The sequence below is a fragment of the Podarcis muralis genome, chromosome 15 (assembly GCF_964188315.1).
Source record: "Podarcis muralis chromosome 15, rPodMur119.hap1.1, whole genome shotgun sequence".
Taxonomy (NCBI): Eukaryota; Metazoa; Chordata; class Lepidosauria; order Squamata; family Lacertidae; genus Podarcis; species Podarcis muralis.
This window is the reverse complement of record NC_135669.1, coordinates 2,553,676-2,575,502: the sequence shown is the minus strand read 5'-3', so window position 1 is coordinate 2,575,502 and position 21,827 is coordinate 2,553,676. Positions and strand designations below refer to the sequence as shown.

The 21,827-nt window shown below is 48.4% G+C and overlaps 1 long non-coding RNA gene across 1 annotated transcript; it reads right to left on the bottom strand.

Moving 5' to 3' along the window:
* Positions 1–9,676: 9,676 nt before the first annotated feature.
* Positions 9,677–13,516, bottom strand: LOC144325677 (uncharacterized). Its single transcript, XR_013390897.1, has 2 exons — positions 11,475–13,516; positions 9,677–10,002 (listed from the first exon to the last, which is right to left on the bottom strand). It is a non-coding gene; the product is annotated as an uncharacterized LOC144325677 (long non-coding RNA).
* Between the last annotated feature and the right edge of the window lie 8,311 nt (positions 13,517–21,827).

Sequence of the window (21,827 nt, the reverse complement as noted above, 5' to 3'; positions counted from 1 at the left end):
TATGGGAGATTGTGGTTTTACAGTGCAATCCGATACATGTCTACACACAAGTAAGCCCCCTTGGGTGCCATGGAATTTACTCCCAAGCAAGTGCAGCACTTCAACTGTATAGAGTAAGTTCATCTGAACTGAATAGGACTTTTCTGAGTAGACATGTATAGCCCTGTGAAGGCATACCCTGTGAACAACACATTGCATATTTTGACATCCCTCCGTTCCTCCTGGAAGTGACAAGGATCCTCTCAGGCCAATGGCCATCTAGTCCAACGTTCTGTTCAACGAGGCACTGCTTCTGTTCTCTGCCTTGAAGCTTCAGCATTCAGCTTAACCACATACCCGCAAGTTTATGAGAGAGGGAGAAAACTTCTCTATCCAGTTTCTATATATGATTTTGCAGAGTTTTATTGTGTCATCATCTTACTCGCCTTTTCTCTAAGAGTCCCCAGATGCTGTAAGCTTTCCTTACTTCCACCCTTTGATAATTTTCATAGCCCTTTTCTGAACGTTTTCCAACACTACGATACCATTTTTGAAGTGAGGTAACCAGAATGGGACACAGTCCTCCAAATGTGGTTGCACCATAGATTTATATGATGACATTATGATAGCAGAATATTTATTTTCAGTTCCTTTCCTAATGATCCCTAGTGCCTTTCACAGCAGCTGCACAGCATCTTCACCAAGCTCTCCACCAGGACCCCAAGATCACATTCCTCGTCAGCCACCTCCAGTTCAGACTCTATGAATGTCTTTGTAAAATTAAAAAAAATTGCCCTGATAAGCAGCATTTGACACTTGTTTGCATTGAATTGCATTTGCTATTTTACTACCCGTTCACTCTGTTTGGAGAAGTTCATCATTGTGAATGGTTCCTATTTCCATAACAATGCATGCATAATATCTGCCTCAAGCAACCATTTTGCCGATACCAGTCACTGGGCTTGATTGGATACAGCATCTTTCCTTCTACTCCTCACCCCACCCAGGGTGCTGGGAACTGTAGTTCTGATAGATGTAAACAACACTCACCAGGATTCTATAGGGCAGGAATGTCCAAAGGCCGTTTGGGGGGCCTAATCTGGCCCACTGGTCGGTTTAATCTGGCCCCCACAGGCAGTTCCTTCCTGTGGTTCAACAATTCTGGGGTAAAATCCTAAAAAAAGGGGGGGTAATCAACTTTGGGGTAAAATCCTTTTAAAAAGGTGAACAACTTCAACCCTTAAAAAAGGTCAACAACTGTGGGGGGGGGAATGCCTTCATGCATGTTCACTTCTTCAAATCTGGCCCTCTTTGAAAAAAGTCTGGACACCCCTGTTAGGGGACACCCATGCTTTCAACATATGGTGTGGATCTTACCTTAACAGGGCTGCCCTCCTGGAAACATTCGCCTGGTGCCTCTGCAACCTTGCAAAGGGTTCTAAGGAGCACCTTTTAGGCTGCAAGCTGCTTCCGTGTAGGGCAGCTAGCACATGACCAGCCTCCTGCATTTGAGCTGCAGCAATCAGCAGGTGATCATGGTTAACTGTGTGCCATTAAACAGTTTCACCTGCTGATTTTTCCATAGCAACTATCCTGTTAAACCTAGACCAGGGAGGACTGGTGTTTTTCTGGCCAGCTAGCAACAGGACTCCTGTCTGTCGATTACTGCATGGGTTGCTTGCGCAGGATGGCAGTTGTTGCTTCTGAAGCCTACTCTGTGTAATCCCCTTGATCCTGCTCAGTCTTGGGGCAAGTAGTTATGAGTGTTGGACAAAGAGCAGCAGGAACTGGGTTCAAATCCACACTCAGCATTGAACCTCTCATGTTATCTGATCAACCCAGCCTACCTCACAGGATGTTGAAAGAATAAAGCAGTGGGATTGTGGGAGGGTTCCAGCCCACCCCATAAATCTCTCTAGAGGTTATATATGTGCAAACAAATTTATTTGGAAGCAAAATGCCAATGTGCTGCTTCCCTCCCGTTTCCTCCTTCACAGCCTGCCTGTTGCTGAATAAGTATGAGCTGCCTTTCATGGGGGAGCAGTAGAGAGAGAAACAAATACACCAGCACAAAATTGCTAGCAGGATCCTGTTCTCCCTTTGCTTTATTCAGACCATGGCTGATGCTACCAAAAATACTAAGTTGTAGCCCGTGCTGGTTCTACTCAAAATATACCCAGTGGAATAATTTAGTTTTTAGGAATAATTTAGTTTTATTCATTTCAATGGATCTAATCTTAGCAGAACCTGTTGCTTTATGGGAAGTCAAAGGATCCTCAAAAGGCTTGGTGAAGGCCAAGCCACAGCTGGGGGTTGGGGGGTTATGCGTACACAAAGGCAGATTGGGTGTGTGTGTGCCAAACTGGGTCTCTGACCCAGGTGAAATAAAGCCTAGTTTCACTAGGATCAAAGCAACAAAGCCACTTTTGCTAGTGGGGTTAGCCAGCAGACAGAAGGAGGATGTAGCTGGAGGTGCCTCTCTTCCTCCCTCAGCTTTGGTTGCTTTTTAACCTGCAAGCTGAATTGAGGCAAATGCCATTAACCATTTACCGTAATTGCTTACAATTTCACTGCAGAGAGATGATCCATTTAAGCACACTATAAATACAGCCTTTGAGCCAATGTAGGGCTTGCCTTTCATTGGGGATCCCTCCATGCCGCTGTTCCATTTAGGCTGCTGTTTTCCTAAGCTCATAGAATCATAGAATCATAGAATCATAGAATCATAGAGTTGGAAGAGACCACAAGGGCCATCGAGTCCAACCCCCTGCCAAGCAGGAAACACCATCAGAGCACTCCTGACATATGGTTGTCAAGCCTCTGCTTAAAGACCTCCAAAGAAGGAGACTCCACCACACTCCTTGGCAGCAAATTCCACTGTCGAACAGCTCTTACTGTCAGGAAGTTCTTCCTAATGTTTAGGTGGAATCTTCTTTCTTGTAGTTTGGATCCATTGCTCCGTGTCCGCTTCTCTGGAGCAGCAGAAAACAACCTTTCTCCCTCCTCTATGTGACATCCTTTTATATATTTGAACATGGCTATCATATCACCCCTTAACCTCCTCTTCTCCAGGCTAAACATGCCCAGCTCCCTTAGCCGTTCCTCATAAGGCATCATTTCCAGGCCTTTGACCATTTTGGTTGCCCTCCTCTGGACACGTTCCAGTTTGTCAGTGTCCTTCTTGAACTGTGGTGCCCAGAACTGGACACAGTACTCCAGGTGAGGTCTGACCAGAGCAGAATACAGTGGCACTATTACTTCCCTTGATCTAGATGCTATACTCCTATTGATGAGGCCCAGAATTGCATTGGCTTTTTTAGCTGCCGCGTCACACTGTTGGCTCATGTCAAGTTTGTGGTCAACCAAGACTCCTAGATCCTTTTCACATGTACTGCTCTCAAGCCAGGTGTCACCCATCTTGTATTTGTGCCTCTCATTTTTTTTGCCCAAGTGCAATACTTTACATTTCTCCCTGTTAAAATTCATCTTGTTTGTTTTGGCCCAGTTCTCTAATCTGTCAAGGTCGTTTTGAAGTGTGATCCTGTCCTCTGGGGTGTTAGCCACCCCTCCCAGTTTGGTGTCATCTGCAAATTTGATCAGGATGCCCTTGAGTCCATCATCCAAGTCGTTGATAAAGATGTTGAATAAGACCGGGCCCAAGACAGAACCCTGTGGCACCCCACTAGTCACTCTTCTCCAGGATGAAGAGGAACCATTGATGAGCACCCTTTGGGTTCGGTCAGTCAGCCAGTTACAAATCCACTGAGTGGTAGCATAGTCAAGACCGCATTTTACCAGCTTCTTTACAAGAATATCATGGGGCACCTTGTCAAATGCCTTGCTGAAATCAAGGTAGACTACATCCACTGCGTTCCCTTCATCTACCAGGCTTGTAATTCTGTCAAAAAACGAGATCAGGTTAGTCTGACATGACTTATTTTTCAGAAATCCATGCTGACTATTGGTGATCACAGCATTCCTTTCTAGGTGCTCACAGACTGTTTGCTTAATGATCTGCTCCAGAATCTTCCCTGGTATTGATGTCAGACTGACTGGGCGGTAATTATTTGGGTCCTCTCTTTTCCCCTTTTTGAAAATAGGGACAACATTTGCCCTCCTCCAGTCTGCCGGGACTTCGCCTGTTCTCCAGGAATTCTCAAAGATGACTGCCAGTGGTTCTGAAATCACATCTGCCAGTTCTTTTAATACTCTTGGATGCAGTTCATCTGGCCCTGGAGACTTGAATACATCTAGACTAGCCAAGTATTCTTGTACTATCTCCTTAGTTATTCTGGGCTGTGTTTCCTCTGCTGAATCATTTGCTCCAAATTCTTCAGGTCGGGCATTGTTTTCTTTATCGGAGAAGACTGAGGCAAAGAAGGCATTGAGGAGTTCAGCCCTTTCTGTGTCCCCTGTTTGCATTTCACCATCTTCTCCTCTGAGTGACCCCACAGTTTCTTTGTTCTTCCTTTTGCTACGAACATACCCATAAAAGCCTTTTTTGTTGCTTTTAACCTCTCTAGCAAGCCTGAGTTCATTTTGTGCTTTAGCTTTTCTGACTTTGTGTCTACACGTGCTGGCTATTTGTTTGAATTCCTCTTTGGTGGTTTCCCCCCTTTTCCATTTTTTGTGCACATCCTTTTTTAATCTTAACTCAGTTAAAAGTTCTTTAGATAGCCACCCTGGCTTCTTTAGGCACCTTCCATGTTTCCGTCTCATTGGTATTGCCTGAAGTTGTGCTTTTACTATCTCCCTCTTAACAAACTCCCAGCCATCTTGAACTCCCTTTCCTTTTAGTATTACTGTCCATGGGATCTCACCCAGCACTTCCCTAAGCTTTATGAAGTCGGCTTTCTTAAAGTCGAGAAATTGAGTCCTAGTATGCTTGGCTGCTCCTTTCCGCTGTATAGTAAACTTCAGAAGAGCATGATCACTCGCGCCTAATGATCCTTCCACTTCTACCCCACTAACCAGGTCATCAACATTGGTTAGGACCAGATCTAAAATGGCTGTTCCTCTTGTTGCTTCTCCCACTTTCTGGACAATGAAGTTGTCTGCAAGGGCAGTGAGGAATCTGTTTGACCTTATGCTCTTGGCTGAGTTTGACATCCAACAAATATCCGGGTAATTGAAGTCCCCCATTACTACTATCTCCCTTCCTTTTGCATGCTTGGCCATCTGTTCCAGGAAGGCATCATCTATGTCCTCCGTTTGGCTTGGGGATCTATAGTAAACTCCCACAATGAGGTCACTGTTATTCTTCTCTCCCTTAATTTTGACCCAAATGCTCTCACTTTGGCTTTGAGGTTCAAAATCTTGGATCTCTTCACAGGTATACACATCCCTGACATATAACGCCACTCCTCCTCCTTTCTTGTCTGGTCTGTTTCTTTGAAATAGATTGTATCCCTCCATTATTACATTCCAATCGTGGGATTTATCCCACCAGGTTTCAGTGATTCCTATTATGTCATATTTAGTTTGCTGTACCAGGAGCTCAAGCTCATCTTGTTTATTTCCCATGCTTTGCGCATTAGTGTACAGACATTGAAGTCCATTAATCATTCCCCCGTGTCTCTTATTTAAGGATTTTCTCCTCCCACCACTAGGTCTGCATGCTCTTTGCTCCATTCGGTCTATGACATTTGGATGATCATCTTCATCAATTGATAGACTCCTACCTTCAGGAGCACTGTCTCCCTCCCCCACATTAGTCAGTTTAAAGCCCTCCTGATGAGGTTTCTGAGATTTTTTGCAAAAACATTCCTCCCAACCGTTGTGAGGTGCAGCCCATCGCTTGCCAGAAGTCCATCTTCAAGAAACTGCATTCCGTGATCTAAGAATCCAAACCGTTCCTGTTTGCACCATTTGCGAAGCCAGTTGTTCACTTCCACTATTTTTCCCTCTCTCCCTGGGCCACGTCGTTCAACTGGGAGGACAGATGAGATGACAATTTGTGCATTTAATTGCTTCAATTTCCTGCCCAGAGCCTCGTAATCTCTTTTGATCTTCTGGAGGCTATTGCTTGCAGTGTCATTGGTTCCCACATGAACCAAGAGGAAGGGGTATTTGTCAGTGGGTTTTATGATTCCTTGCAGTCGTTCAGTTACATCTTGGATCTTAGCCCCAGGGAGACAGCACACTTCCCGAGACATCTTGTCAGGCCCACAGATCACTGCTTCTGTTCCCCTCAGTAGGGAATCCCCTATCACCACTACACGCCTCCTCTTAGGTCTGGTCGGGGTTCTTCTGTGAGCTGTCGGTTCCAAGGTCGCCTGGACATTCCCAGAGGACTGCCTTTGCTCCTCGTCTTCATATACCTGATCGACTGTAATGAGGGAGAGATCCTCAAATGGAGTCTGCTCTTCGTCTTCCATGCTAGGGGAAAGGACCTCAAAGCGATTGCGTATTTCTAAACAATCAGAGCGAACCCTGGGCCTCCTACTTCTTTGAGTCACGTTTCTCCATATATCTGGCTCCTGTGTTGGTGAACTAGCCACCTTCTCAGGGGAGTCCCCTGTCTCTTCCTTGGTGGAGACGGTGTGCTCTGTTGCTTCCAAGAAGAGTTCCAGCTCTCTAATTCTTTGGAGCGTAGCTACACGTTCCTCCAGTTGCTGGACTTTGTCTTTTAAGAGGGCAATCAACATGCAATTGCTGCAGGTAAAGCTGCCTGCAACCTTTGGCAAGATGGCAAACATTGCGCAGGAACCACAGGCGACTGCAGCTGTTCCCTCACCCTCCATCTTGGGAACGTGTCGTTGGGGGTGACTACAGTGGTCCTCTATCATAAAAAGTGTGGAGACAGGACAAATAAATCCCTCCCAAAAAACCCAGGTCTCCCCCAACAAATGTTTGAGACTAGCTCCCCTAAATCTAAAATATGGATCAAACTGCGCGCGCCGCTAGGCGCACGCCGCTGCCCTAAAGCTCAGCAAGAGAAATCACAAAAATGAGTGAAAGCAGATCTGTGTAGGCCAAACTCACCCTGGGTGTGGACAGCCTCTTCTTGGGTTCCTTGCAGGATCCTGGCTCCCTGCCCCGAGACGAAGCCTGACCTAGGGCTTGGAGGACGGCCGAGGGTTCCCCCAGCTGAGGCATCCCCCTTGTAAGAAGTCAGTCCCTTATCCATCCAGTTCAGTGCTGCCAACAGGGACTGGCAACAGTTCTCTGGTGACAAAGAGCAGCCTTTCCCACCCCTCCCTGGAGAGGCCAGGGACTGAACCGGTGGCCTTCTGCACCCAAGGCATGCAGCGGCGTAGCTAGCCGCTCAGGTGCCCAATGTCGCGCACGCGTCCTGCAGCTGGGGGCAGGGTGAGCCGCCCATGGGGCGGGGGGGGGGGGGGGCTTCATGGAGCCTCTTCACTGCCTCCCCTCAGCTATAGGACAGCTGAGGGAGAGGCGGGGGGGGGCAGACGCAAGCCCCACACTGCCGTTTCAGGCAGCACGGAGCCTGCAGGCACCCAAGCCACCACGTCACTCCCAGGACATGGCCCGTAAGTGCCTGCCCCTGCGGTGTGGCGCCCAGTGCCAGGCGCGTTTCTTTACAGTTATTGACTGAACTAAAAAGTTTTGTGAGCCCACTTTAAAAAAACACACACTCACATTTTTGTCAAATGCGCCCCCCCCCCATGATGACACCCGGGGCAGCCCACACACCCCTTCCTCTGCCACTGAAGGCATGTGCTTCACCACACAGCGATGTGTCTTTTCTACTTGAGTTCAAGTCTTGGCTAACTGCACTTAATGGCCAGTCTGTCTACACCACTGTGCCCTCCTTCTCCTTAGGGAATAATAACGTGTAGCATTTATGCAGCAATTTAAACATGTTAACTTGTTGCAATCCCACCTGGTGCCCTCCAGATGTTGCAGGAGGACCACACCTCTGATCACTGTGGACCACTAGCCACGTAGGCTGGAGTTGTGGAGGCCACCACAGTGGGTATCTCTGCCTTACAATGACCCTGTAAGGTAGGACAGGTATCCCCATCTCCATATTGCAGACAGGGAAGAGACTGAGTGAGAATTGCTTGCCTGGAGATATAGCCAAGCTGAGGGTGAAAGAAAGGAGCATTCCAAAGAGCTCATTCTCTTCACTATGGCTAGAACTACTCTGCAGTCTTTTCCACTATCTGTAACAGCCTGACTCGGAATTGGTGGTGTTGTCTGGCAGAAGCAAGCCCAAGTTTCAGATCAGTGGTGGGAAACCCCCAGGCCATGGACCAACCTGGGCCCACCAGGGGGTCCAGTTTGGCTTGCCAGACCCTTCCCTCCCCAACCATGCCACCTGTAAATCAGCTGAGGTGGCTGAGTTCAATCCTTCACCAGTACATTTCCTGCAAAGAATCTACTGGTGGGGCAGACCCAGGACCTGTCCACATATTAACGCCAGGTAAGGTGACTCCCTCAGGCGCAGCAGAACTGGATGTAGTTACGTATTTCTCCCTTCCCCCTTTGTTCCAGATGTTGATCTCCACTCACTCCTTCTTCCCTGGAGGGGAGGGGGCACCATTTTGTGCCAAAATGTTTTGGGCCAGCCCTGGGCAGACCCTACCCTTACCCCCCCCCCCATGTCAACTTTGACAGGTGAATGGGGCAGCCCACTTATCAGTCACTTGATGATAAATGTCATGGGGGATAAAGGTCTGGCCCACCAGGCCAGAAAAGGTTCCCCACCCCTATTTTAGCTAGGAAGAGTTTGTTTGTTATTTTTAAACCAGGCTCTTGAATTGGATCCTTAACTACTTAGAAACTTCAGTATCCCAACAGAGGGAGGAGAGATGCAATAAAGAGAGCTCTTGCAGATGGAAAGGAGGAGCATTTTGGGGAGAGCAAGGAGAGGCAGAGAGACAAATGCTTCATCCCCATAGCGATTGTTTCCTGAAGACCTTTTGGGCCAGTGTCTCCAATGACATGTTTAACCCCATCCTGACTAGGTCACACCTCCCTCTTGTCCCCTTGGTTTGGCAACACCAGCATAACTTGTCCTGGAGGGACAGAGCCAGAGGAAGGCAGGGTAGATTTCCATTTCAATGCAGCCAGCGCAAGTTCTTTGCTCTGGTTTCAAAGTCAACTCCTGGGGCTGATGGGAGCTGAGCTCCAAAATATCTGGAGGGCGCTAGATTGGCCAAAGCCATCTTGTAAAGGAACCTCTGGAAGAACCTAAGGGTGTCCTAACAATAGGAGCAAAAGCTTGGGAATAATTTTTGCACAGTTGCAGTAATAAACAATATGTCCAAGGTATCCTGAAAAGAAACTTGAGTTACATAGTCTCTAAGCCAGACATCAGTTTCTCACAAATGGGGAGCAGTCTGTGCATTTTTCTTCTGGAATTGTAGGTGTGGAACCTGATACCTGCAGCTCCCAGGACGGGCTTATTCAGCCTACAATCTTCTCCGGTTGTCACCCTGCAATTAGCATTTAGTAGTGTACTAGGACTCAGGTGGCGCTGTGGTCTAAACCACTGCTCAGTCCCAGCTCTTGCCAACCTAGCAGTTTGAAAGCACGCCAGCGCAGGTAGATAAACAGGTATCGCTGTGGCAAGAAGGTAAACGGCATTTACGTGCACTCTGGCACTCATCACGGTCCTCCATACGCCAGTAGTGGTTTAGTCATGATGGCCACATGACCCGGAAAACTGTCTGTGGACAAACACTGGCTCCCTCAGCCTGAAAGCGAGATGAGCGCCGCAACCCCATAGTGCCTTTGACTGCACTTAACTGTCCAGGGTTCCTTTACCTTTATTTTTAGTAGTGTACTGCCATTAAGTGTGACAGTTCCATATGGCTGTCATGATTACTAGCCACCAATTGACTTTTCCTTCTCTGTTAATGGTCTAATCCCTTTTTAAAGTTCATTGCCACCACAGCTTCTTCTGGCAGTGAGTTCCACAAACAAATTAAGTGATAGTATTGAAACTGGGCTTTGATCAATATTTCAAATTCTTGTCTCACTTCCCATCTTTCTTCTTCTTCTTCCTCCTTTCCTGCTGCATCCATGTACGTGCTTTGTTTTTTATTGTCAGCCCTTTAAGGAAAGAAAGAGAGGGAGGGAGGGATGACAGACTGCTGATTGTTGGCTTGAGCCTGTGGGACAAGGCAGGGTATATATCTACTCTAGGGGTCAGCAACCTTTTTCAGCCTCAGATCTTGTGGGGGGCCGGACTATATATTTTTTTTTGGGGGGGGGGGAGGAACGAATTCCTATGCCCCACAAATAACCCAGAGATGCATTTAAAATAAAAGAACACATTCTATTCATGTAAAAACACGCTGGTTCCTGTGGGCTGGATTGAGAAGGCAATTGGGCCACATCCGGCCCACGGGCCTTAGGTTGCCTACCCCTGAGCTATTCTAATCAGTGAATTTTTTAAAACTTTCCCATCTGCCACTGATTCATTATGAGACACTATGCCTTAACACCAGTACTTCATCCGTAAAATGAAAGATTAATGACCAACAACACAGCAAATTAATTCTCAAGGAAAAGTTATTTTGAAAATGAAAATTAGCACTCTGTAGCCTTTTTGGCATCTACTGAAGACTTTCCTTTTTCAACAAGCCTTTTAAGTGGAGATCTTTATACCAACCTACAATGGTACCTCGGGTTAAGTACTTAATTCATTCCAGAGGCCTGTACTTAACCTGAAACTGTTCTTAACCTGAAGCACCACTTTAGCTAATGGGGCCTCCCGCTGCGATTTCTGTTCTCATCCTGAAGCAAAGTTCTTAACCTGAGGTAATATTTCTGGGTTAGTGGAGTCTGTAACCTGAAGCATATGTAACCCGAGGTACCACTGTACTGGGTTTGATTTCTGTTTTACACATGACAGTGTGTTTATAATTGCTTTTATATATGGAATTGTTATTCATTATTTCTATTAAAGTTTTTAATTATGAAATTGCTTTGAGATTTGTATAGAAGTGACTCACAAGGTGCCTTTGACACAGAGAGTAAAGTGCAGCCATGAAGCAAAAACAAAGAAGCAAGCAAAACTAGCCACAGTTAAAAGCAAAGAAGCAACAGTTTTAAAAGTAGAGATTGGGAGGCCCCCCCCTCACCTCTGGCTCCAGTTTCTCCTGCCAGTCTCAACCAAGATTTGAAACCAGGGGCTGAGGCTGCTCCATCAGCAGTGCCAGCTTGGCCCCATGACCAAAATTAGTGGGTGCCCGGCCCTTCGCGGGGAATTTTGTGGGTGCTTGGGCCCCCCGGGCCCCAGGGAGTTGGCACCTATGGCCTCCGTAAGAAGGAACCTGATTAGCTGTAGCACAAAAGCAGAAGTGAAGGGAAGCGAAGGGGATGAGCAGGCAGCTGTTTCATGAAGCCAGACTCCTGGAGAATAACAGGCATCAGCATGATAACAACACCCAAACCCCTCTGCTCTTATCCAAGCTCTCCTTTCAGCAAGAGAAGTTTAAAGGGAGAAGGGAGGTAGGCAGACTGATAAGGAAGATAAAGAGCACACACACTCCTCCAAAGACGTGCTGGAATTCACTTACTTGCCTTTGCTTGCTAATACAGACAAACAGGATTCAGCCCTGGGCAGAAGAAGAGGCAGACGCAGGGCAGCGCTTTAGCAAAGGTGGGAAGGGAGCACTGGAGTCAAAACAAGGAGGTCTCATGCTCAACAAACCTCTGGCTTCAGAGCCCAGAGCCCATCTGAAGCATGGGGTAGTTTTCGTTTCTTTGTCCATCATTTCCTGCTCTTGGAAATGGCCGCTGGTGCTCAGATGTCACAATAAACGGTGACTTACCTTCCGGACGGAGGGGGTCCATGCCTTCCCCTGTTGTGGTGGCCTCCTTACCTATCTGCTTTTGGAAGTGGAGTTGTTCAACAAGTTCACATTAAAGTTATTTATTTACCTTGAAAGGCTAAACTTACTGGAACTCTTTGTAGTTGAAGTCTTAGCAATCTAGAGAGGGAGGGTTATGGGTTGGTTTGGCTTTTTTTGTTCTTGTTTTTATCATGTATTTTCTGCTTTTATGCTACAGTTTTATGCTGTGAACCCCCTTGGGTTCTGTGGGTGAAGGGCAGTATACAAATTTAATAAATAATTATAATTTGCACCAATTTCTGAAGGCCTGCCACTGTGTTCTTGGGTCTGTCTCATTGCCATTACACTTTTGGTTAGAAACCCCTCTCCCCTTGTGTCACATACTGGAATTCGGGAGGCCAGGCAATGATTAAGAAGAGCACATGTATAAAACCCAGGAGCAAGAATATATATATATATATATATTACTTTACAGGGCAAATATCTATATGCTGCAGTGTTGTTTGCTTGCAGTATCACACTAGGATGGGGACAACCCAGGTTCAAATCCCCACTCATGGTGCTCACTGAGTGAGCTGGGGTCAGTTGCTCTCTCTTAGCCTAACCTAGACTGCCTCCTAGGGTTGATGTAGAATAGGGAAGGTCAAGAGATACTTGGACGCGGGTGGTGCTGTGGTCTAAACCAGTGTTTCCCAACCACTGTTCCGCGGCACACTAGTGTGCCGCGAGATGTTGCCTGGTGTGCCGCGGGAAAAATTAAAAAATTGAAAGATTTTTTTTTTTAAGTCAAATTTTCGATTGGGGCGCCGTCACTAGATGACCCCTGGGGTTCCCTCCCTCCCTCCCGCTCTGCGCCTCCCTCCTCCTCCTCCTCCTCCTCCGGGGAGGCCCTTCCTGGCTCTCGGCCAAGGCTTGGCGGCTGCCACTCACTCACTCGCTCGCCCACCCATCCCTCCATCCCTGCACCCGGCCTCTCCCCCTCCGTCCCCGGCGCGGGGGCTGCCGGGATCCGTAGTCCCCTCGCCCTTGGGCTCCGCGCCCTCGCGGGGTGCGCGAACTGCGTTTCCCAGCGTGGCCTGGCGGGCCGGGCGTTTTGTTTGAAGCGCTCTTCTCCCGGCCATGGAATGAGCGCGGCGGCCGGGCGGTCAGGGGCTCTTCCGCGCAGACCCCGCGCAGCCTGCCTGCGCCCCCGCGGAGATCGGGCGGCAGGATGGAGGCCGGGGATCCCCGCGGAGGCGGAGCGGCGGAGGTGGAGGCTGCCCCCCAGGTAGGGCTGCGTCGGGGGGGGTTTATTTTTGCAAAGCTGCATCCGCGCCGGAGGGGACGCATCGGACCGCGGGGAGACCCCTTGGCGGGCGTGCAAGGCAATGCATGCGTGCAGGCGTTGCATGGAGTGCAGTGCAATGCAATGGCAACGCGGCGCCCTGCATGCATGCATGCAACTTCCACCGGCGCTCCGGACTTGGCAGGTGAGGGGGGTCCCCAGTGGGCGGCAGAGAGAGCCGGGAGGGCGAAGGGGAGCCGGGGGGGAGCAGCGCTGCTCCCCGAGCCGAGCCCGGGGGGAAACTTCGGCGTCGTTGCGCCGGGTGTTGGAAGCGGAGGCTGGCGGGGGCCCCTCACCTGCAAAACCTGGTCGCCTCTCATATATTTCGTGCATTGCATTCATCGCCCGCTTTCTCCTCCAAGGAGCTCCCGGGGGCGCGCGTGGTTCTCCCCGTGTTATCCTCGCAACAACAGCCCTGCGAGGTGGGTCAGGCGAGTGGCCCAAGGGAACACCCAGGGATTGTCCTGGCCAGGTGGGGTGATTTGAACCCTGCTCTCTGCCCGGTCTTCGTCCTCATTTAGCCCCCACATGTGCATGACTGTGGTTTTCCCCCCTCGTCTTGGCTATGGTGTGAGTCTGTGCTGTTAATTAATGGGGTTCTGCCTTCGGAGAAGATGAGCCAGCCCTCAAGGAGGTGATTATGTAATTTGCTAGCAATTCATGTCCCTCCCGGCGTGACGCTGCGCGCTGACGTCACGGGGCTGTAATGGTGGTGTGCCTCGAGATTTTTTTCATGAAACAAGTGTGCCTTTGCCCAAAAAAGGTTGGGAAACACTGGTCTAAACCACAGAGCCTAGGGCTTGCCAATCAGAAGGTCAGCGGTTTGAATCCCCGTGACGGGGTGAGCTCCTGTTGCTCGGTCCCTGCTCCTGCCAACCTAGCAGTTCGAAAGCATGTCAAAGTGCAAGTAGATAAATAGGTACCACTCCGGCGGGAAGGTAAACGGCGTTTCCATGCGCTGCTCTGGTTTGCCAGAAGCGGCTTAGTCATGCTGGCCACGTGACCCGGAAGCTGTACGCTGGCTCCCTCGGCCAGTAAAGCGAGATGAGTGCCACAACCCCAGAGTCGGTCACGACTGGACCTAACGGTCAGGGGTCCTTTACCTTTAAGAGATACTTATATGCTACACTGAGTTCCTTAAAGCGGGGGGGGGGGGGGACTTAAATGAAGAGGCACTGGTGGCAACACCCTGAGATGGTGAGGCTCATTTTGACACCAACAAAAACTGAACCCTTAGTGTCATCGGGCTCAGTCCCTTGGAGTATTCTGCCAAGAGGGACTTTCTGTTTTAACCTTTGAACGCCTGCTGAAACTTTTCAATGCTGCCAAGCTTAAGCAGACAATCAGGAAAAGACTTATCTGTAATAACTATCTTTGATTTTAAAATCTGGTGGTTGTTGTTTTTGTAAACCACTTTGGTTTTTTTTAATTTTTTATGAAAATGGATAATGGTGAATGAGTGAGTGAGTGAGTGATTGAATAGTAAAGAGAAGCCCAAGGCCTCAAGGTAAATGGGCAACCAGATAATAACTCCACTGTAAATAGGGTGAGGTTTATGCCTAAAATAGCACATGATTAAAGGGGCTTTCTTTGTCCTCAAAGATCACAGTTCTCTCCCCCATTAACACTCCCAGAAAAGGACAAGGGGAGCGGGCAGGAGGGGTCTGGGAATCCAGCCAATACAATGCTATCAGCCCCGAGGGACCATCACCTCCTCCTCAAGCGGCTCTTAAAAGGTCCTTCAGATTATCTAGGTGCAAAGGATGGAGTAGGATGGACTACTGAACCTTAGAAGCAAATCCAAACTGACAAGAGAACCTTGCATTTTTCACCTGCACCAGTTCTCCGGGAAATCACACAGCCCCCAACTGCACCTGATACTGTATTACCTGCTTCTCATTAGTCATACAGGTGTGCTGATGCATGCCAGATTCAAACCTATCAATCACACAAAAGCACCCAGCAGGATGGTTAAGGAGGGGGAATCCTTCTCAATTTCACCCACTAAGGTTCTCCTCAAATTATGAACAAAAGCAGTTCCAAGCCGTTGCTTCTGGGAATTGTTTTGGCCTAAGGATGGTTAACTGTTGGGACAAGAAGAGTCTTTAAACTTACAGGGAGAGAAAAGTCTGGGCATACCCCTCTCATCCCTCCAGTAAAGTTGTGTTCAGATATCTTCACTCCCCACCTCTCTCCCCTGGGGCAAGCCTTTATATTTGCCTTGCATGTGTGGCCACTTCTTTCTCTTCAAATATGGACTCTTGTCAGTACTGAGCTTTGGCACTTGCATGGCCCCATCCTGTTTGCCAAAGTCAAAACATGACACCACTTGGACATAGTGGTTGCTGTCAAACTAGGCCCTGAGAGAACAGGGTTCGATCCCCACTTGACCACAAAACTCCGCGGCTGACTTTGGGCGGGTAAATACCTCTAAGACTAATCTACCTCACAGGGCTGTTGTGAAATAGAGAGGCAGTGAACCATGTACATCTCATTGTGCTCCCTTTTTTATTAAAGATTTGGGATATAAATGTGTTCTAACCTAATCTAACTGCAAAGGAACCAGGAACAGATTCTGCTGCCACACAAATCAGCAAGGTGTCCAACCAGATAGATGCAACAACAAATGTTTAAGAAAAAATAAAAGGGATCTGTTGAAGCAGTTGTGTGCATGCACCTGTGTGTGCCTCTATGTGCAGGACCAGCCTTTTAATTAGGCCAAGGGCAAGCAGCAGTGCCACGTGCCAGTCCTCTTAAACTCCATGGTTGTTTCCCTGCAATGGAGAACACATATGTATCCGCCACACGTCCTCCCCTGCTGCCCTCAGGTAAAGTGAAGAACACTGACTATCCCATCACCAATCCAGTCAGCTTTCTGTATGGGGAATGAGGAGGGGCTGCCATTTTGTATTTCACCCCAGGCAGCAAAATGTGTTGGGTTGTGTGTGTGACACAATTTGGAAGAGGGACAGAACAAGACTCTGATCCACAGTGATCAGAGGTACAAGCGTTTAGTGTACATTTTTGTTGGTGTGTGAGACGGATTGTAGGGAGTACACCAATAAGAGATCACAAGTTGTAGTGTGAACTGTGTCTCCTTCCTCATGCTTCCATCAGTACCAAAACAGACTCTGTGTGATGAAGGAGCTGGAGAAATCAGAGACTCCATTTGTCAGGTAGCCAAGATGCCCCTTGTGCCCCTTCCCCAAACCCAGAACCCCCCACCTCCTTACACCCAATAGTACAGAGTTCTGGACAGGACTGAGGAGACCACTAGATATAGGGCTTGACACATGGTTTGGTGTGAACCTTGGCACCATCTGCCACCCTACCACCAGCATGGAGTAGGAGCCCCTGCCTTCACATTGGTGGTAGCAGATGGGTGCAATTTCAGCAACAGCTGCAAACCCTCTTGCTGGGCCCTGTCACTGTAAGCCGGCCCCAATGTCTCCGGCACTCAATGTAGTGCTCTTCCATCCAGTGTGATGTTAGGCTGTGGCCTCAGAGGCATTGTGAGATAAAACGGCAGGCACCAGCCACCATCACCCAAGTACAAGAATGGAGAGGAGCGCATGTTTGCCTGTTGGGTTGGCAGCATGTGTAGGCAGTGGACTCTTCTAAAGGCTTTGGGGGAGGGTTCAGCAATTGCCCCACAATGTTGACCTTTGACCCTGGGCCTGACTGCAGACAATTGTGTATTGAAGCTACTCCAGATGTGGTCACCTGCCAGAGGCTGAGAGATCCAGAGATATGAAAAGCCATTGTGTGGCTGAAAACTATCCTCCTCAACATGCACCTAATCCCAGAAAACAATAGTTTGGTTACTTAGCAATGAGGGGTATTCCATCCACATTTAGCAGCACAGCCATAATGACTTCATTTCCTGAACATATGTTTGGCAGAACACTTAAAAGTAATCAGCCCTTCTCCACCAGGGAACTGTAATTATAGTGTGCTCTCTCTCTCTCTCTGCATGCTCTCTTACAGGGGACAGGAAATACTCTCAGTTACAATTCCCAGGATTAACAGCAGTGAGATTGACAATTGCATCAGTATCAAACTGATACAGAGGCTGAACAGTCAAAATGGGGGAGCTCTGGTCCTACAGATATTACTGGACTGCAACTCCCCTTCATCCCTTGACCATCTGGAGGGCTGCAGGTTCCCCATGCCTGGCAAGTGACGAGAGGCCTTTGCTCCCCTGGGTGAAACTTTCTAGTGAAAGGTCTTGCGTCTCACCTCTCCCTTTGCTTGTGGCATCTGAATGTGGAGAATGTGCAAGCCGCATTCCACAACACGCTGGGCTGGCCGTTTCTGTGGTGACTTCATGGCAGGAATGCTGTTCAGAACAGGAAACTGGGCGGCACCCAGAATGCCTCTCCAAGACTTTGGCACGGGCCTTTGTTTGCACTGCTAAAGAAGGAGCGGTTTTTGTGCTTTTGTGTTTCTGAATGGCGCAACAGCTCCCACCAACCTCTTGGGAAACCCACACCCGTGAAGCATTCCAGGCATGCCGGCAGCCTCAGGCTTTTGAGAATGGGGTGAGAAAGGCAGCGCAGGGACATGTCCAGGCCATACGCCCCCTCCCCCCCCAGCAGACCAGGGTTGGGGAAGCTGTGATTCTCCAGGTGTGGTTGGACTCCAACTCCCATCAGCCCCAGACACCATGGCCAATAATCAGGGATGAAGGGAGTTGTAGTCCAGCAACAGCTGGGGGCCACAGGACTTTCACCTCCCCTCTAGACCATCACCCCATTTTTCAGCATGAATCCCCATTCCCTAGGATTCAACAGGGAGAGAATAGGACATAAAATATTCTGAAGCCACCAAATTCTCTTGCCACAGATGGCAGGATCAGCTCAAGATCTTTGAACTCGCGAGGAATATCCCTTGGACATTCCATTCCTGAAACAGCAACAAAAGGGGAAAAGAGCAATAAGAGAATGGTCACCACCACATCCTACTCTATGCCCTTGCTCTTCTGGCCTTAGTAGCTATATACTGAGTCAGACTATTGGCCCATCAAGCCAAGTATTGTCTACACTGACTGGCAGTGGCTGTCCAGAATTTCAGCCGGATTTGGGAGGTGCCAGGGATCAAACCTGGGGTCTGCTGTTGCACTTTTCTTCCCAGGAATCCCTTCAGAAACTGGTATTGCTCTCTCCCTGGGAACTAGGGGTGGGAAACTTGGGACTACTGGTTGGCTGTGTCCACAGAATGGAAGATGGCAGGATCCCCAAGGACGTGCTCTACAGGGAGCTGGCTTCAGGCACCAAGCCAGTTGGCAGACCAACTCTGCGTGACAAAGATGGCTGCAAACGTGACATGAAGGTTGGCAACATCAACCCCGCCATGTGGGAATCCCTTGCAGATGACCAGTGCCTGGAGAGAGACAGACAGGTAACCAGGGGACGAATGGCTGCTGGGAGGAGTGCAGAGGGAAGAAACATCTGCAGCAGCACAACTGGACACCTTCATCTGCTTCAGCTGCAACAAAATATGTCCCTCCTGCATTGGTCTCCACAGCCGCAGCAGATGCTGCAACTTTCCAACAGTCTGACTTCATCCCCAAAAGTGCACTCCTCCATTGTCTCTTCCAAGACAGACGAATGGCAACAACAGTAAGTACTGCTGGACTACAACTCTCATTCTCCCTGACGATTGGGCATGCTGACTGCGTAAGATGGGGACTGGAGTTTAATGACATCTGGAGGGCCACATGCTAGTCATCCCTGCAATGAACAGAACCTCTGGAGACAAGCAGGCAAATGGGGAGAGGAGGTCTCCAGCAGGAAACCAGTTCCAGACTCCCCTCTGGCTCCAGGCCTCACATCACTTTTCCTCATAATAGAAGTGAGCACCTTTAAGCACATAGATTTAAAAGCATGTTTGTTGTAATGTTGGTCCTGAGCATGTGCTGGCAAGTGGAAGATGCAGCCGCAAGGCTCACCCTGGCCATTCCTAGAGTGCTCCAGTGGATAGATAATGGAGAGCTATCTTCAAACTTTAATGCAACCATGGATTTGCCACAATTACATAAGGTGTAGCATAACATTGCCCTAGAATCATAGAATCATAGAATCATAGAGTTGGAAGAGACCACAAGGGCCATCGAGTCCAACCCCCTGCCAAGCAGGAAACACCATCAGAGCACTCCTGACATATGGTTGTCAAGCCTCTGCTTAAAGACCTCCAAAGAAGGAGACTCCACCACACTCCATGGCAGCAAATTCCACTGTCGAACAGCTCTTACTGTCAGGAAGTTCTTCCTAATGTTTAGGTGGAATCTTCTTTCTTGTAGTTTGGATCCATTGCTCCGCGTCCGCTTCTCTGGAGCAGCAGAAAACAACCTTTCTCCCTCCTCTATGTGACATCCTTTTATATATTTGAACATGGCTATCATGTCACCCCTTAACCTCCTCTTCTCCAGGCTAAACATGCCCAGCTTCCTTAGCCGTTCCTCATAAGGCATCGTTTCCAGACCTTTGACCATTTTGGTTGCCCTCCTCTGGACACGTTCCAGTTTGTCAGTGTCCTTCTTGAACTGTGGTGCCCAGAACTGGACACAGTACTCCAGGTGAGGTCTGACCAGAGCAGAATACAGTGGCACTATTACTTCCCTTGATCTAGATGCTATACTCCTATTGATGAGGCCCAGAATTGCATTGGCTTTTTTAGCTGCCGCGTCACACTGTTGGCTCATGTCAAGTTTGTGGTCAACCAAGACTCCTAGATCCTTTTCACATGTACTGCTCTCAAGCCAGGTGTCACCCATCTTGTATTTGTGCCTCTCATTTTTTTTGCCCAAGTGCAATACTTTACATTTCTCCCTGTTAAAATTCATCTTGTTTGTTTTGGCCCAGTTCTCTAATCTGTCAAGGTCGTTTTGAAGTGTGATCCTGTCCTCTGGGGTGTTAGCCACCCCTCCCAGTTTGGTGTCATCTGCAAATTTGATCAGGATGCCCTTGAGTCCATCATCCAAGTCGTTGATAAAGATGTTGAATAAGACCGGGCCCAAGACAGAACCCTGTGGCACCCCACTAGTCACTCTTCTCCAGGATGAATAGGAACCATTGATGAGCACCCTTTGGGTTCGGTCAGTCAGCCAGTTACAAATCCACTGAGTGGTAGCATAGTCAAGTCCGCATTTTACCAGCTTCTTTACAAGAATATCATGGGGCACCTTGTCAAATGCCTTGCTGAAATCAAGGTAGGCTACATCCACTGCATTCCCTTCATCTACCAGGCTTGTAATTCTGTCAAAAACGAGATCAGGTTAGTCTGACATGACTTATTTTTCAGAAATCCATGCTGACTATTGGTGATCACAGCATTCCTTTCTAGGTGCTCACAGACTGTTTGCTTAATGATCTGCTCCAGAATCTTCCCTGGTATTGATGTCAGACTGACTGGGCGGTAATTATTTGGGTCCTCTCTTTTCCCCTTTTTGAAAATAGGGACAACATTTGCCCTCCTCCAATCTGCCGGGACTTCGCCTGTTCTCCAGGAATTCTCAAAGATGACTGCCAGTGGTTCTGAGATCACATCTGCCAGTTCTTTTAATACTCTTGGATGCAGTTCATCTGGCCCTGGAGACTTGAATACATCTAGACTAGCCAAGTATTCTTGTACTATCTCCTTAGTTATTCTGGGCTGTGTTTCCTCTGCTGAATCATTTGCTCCAAATTCTTCAGGTCGGGCATTGTTTTCTTTATCGGAGAAGACTGAGGCAAAGAAGGCATTGAGGAGTTCAGCCCTTTCTGTGTCCCCTGTTTGCATTTCACCATCTTCTCCTCTGAGTGACCCCACTGTTTCTTTGTTCTTCCTTTTGCTACGAACATACCCATAAAAGCCTTTTTTGTTGCTTTTAACCTCTCTAGCAAGTCTGAGTTCATTCTGTGCTTTAGCTTTTCTGACTTTGTGTCTACACGTGCTGGCTATTTGTTTGAATTCCTCTTTGGTGGTTTCCCCCCTTTTCCATTTTTTGTACACATCCTTTTTAAATCTTAACTCAGTTAAAAGTTCTTTAGATAGCCACCCTGGCTTCTTTAGGCACCTTCCATGTTTCCGTCTCATTGGTATTGCCTGAAGTTGTGCTTTTACTATCTCCCTCTTAACAAACTCCCAGCCATCATGAACTCCCTTTCCTTTTAGTATTACTGTCCATGGGATCTCACCCAGCACTTCCCTAAGTTTTATGAAGTCGGCTTTCTTAAAGTCAAGAAATTGAGTCCTAGTATGCTTGGCTGCTCCTTTCCGCCCTGTGGAAGAGCTTTCAGGAAATGGGACAAGCTGACCAGGGAAGGCTGTAGATCCCTGCCACAGGAGGATTTTGAGCTCCTGCACATGAAAGTATGAGAATGGCTACTGCACAGTGACAGCTTTCCTTACATTGGTAACCACAGGAGATGGCAGGTCTTGTATCCCCATCACAAGCCTGAGATAAAATGGCTAATCTGGTCATCTTTCATTCTGTCACACCATGCAGAAGGGAGCAGGGCCACCATATGGCGGGAAAGCAAGCAACAAGCCAGCAGCAAGAGGCTGACTGGTGTTTGACTCCCTCTTTGGGAAGATCTAGATTTGACCTTGAAGGAGAAAAGCTTTGTGATAAGGAGGCTGAACAGCAAAGAAGGGGAAGCGGCAGAGTTGAAGCTCAGCATTTTGGGTTGAGCAGAGAGTGAGTTAGTGCCCGCCCGCCTGCCTCTTAGGGAGAGAGGAGACGGCGGACTGGGGTATAAATGACTAGAAAG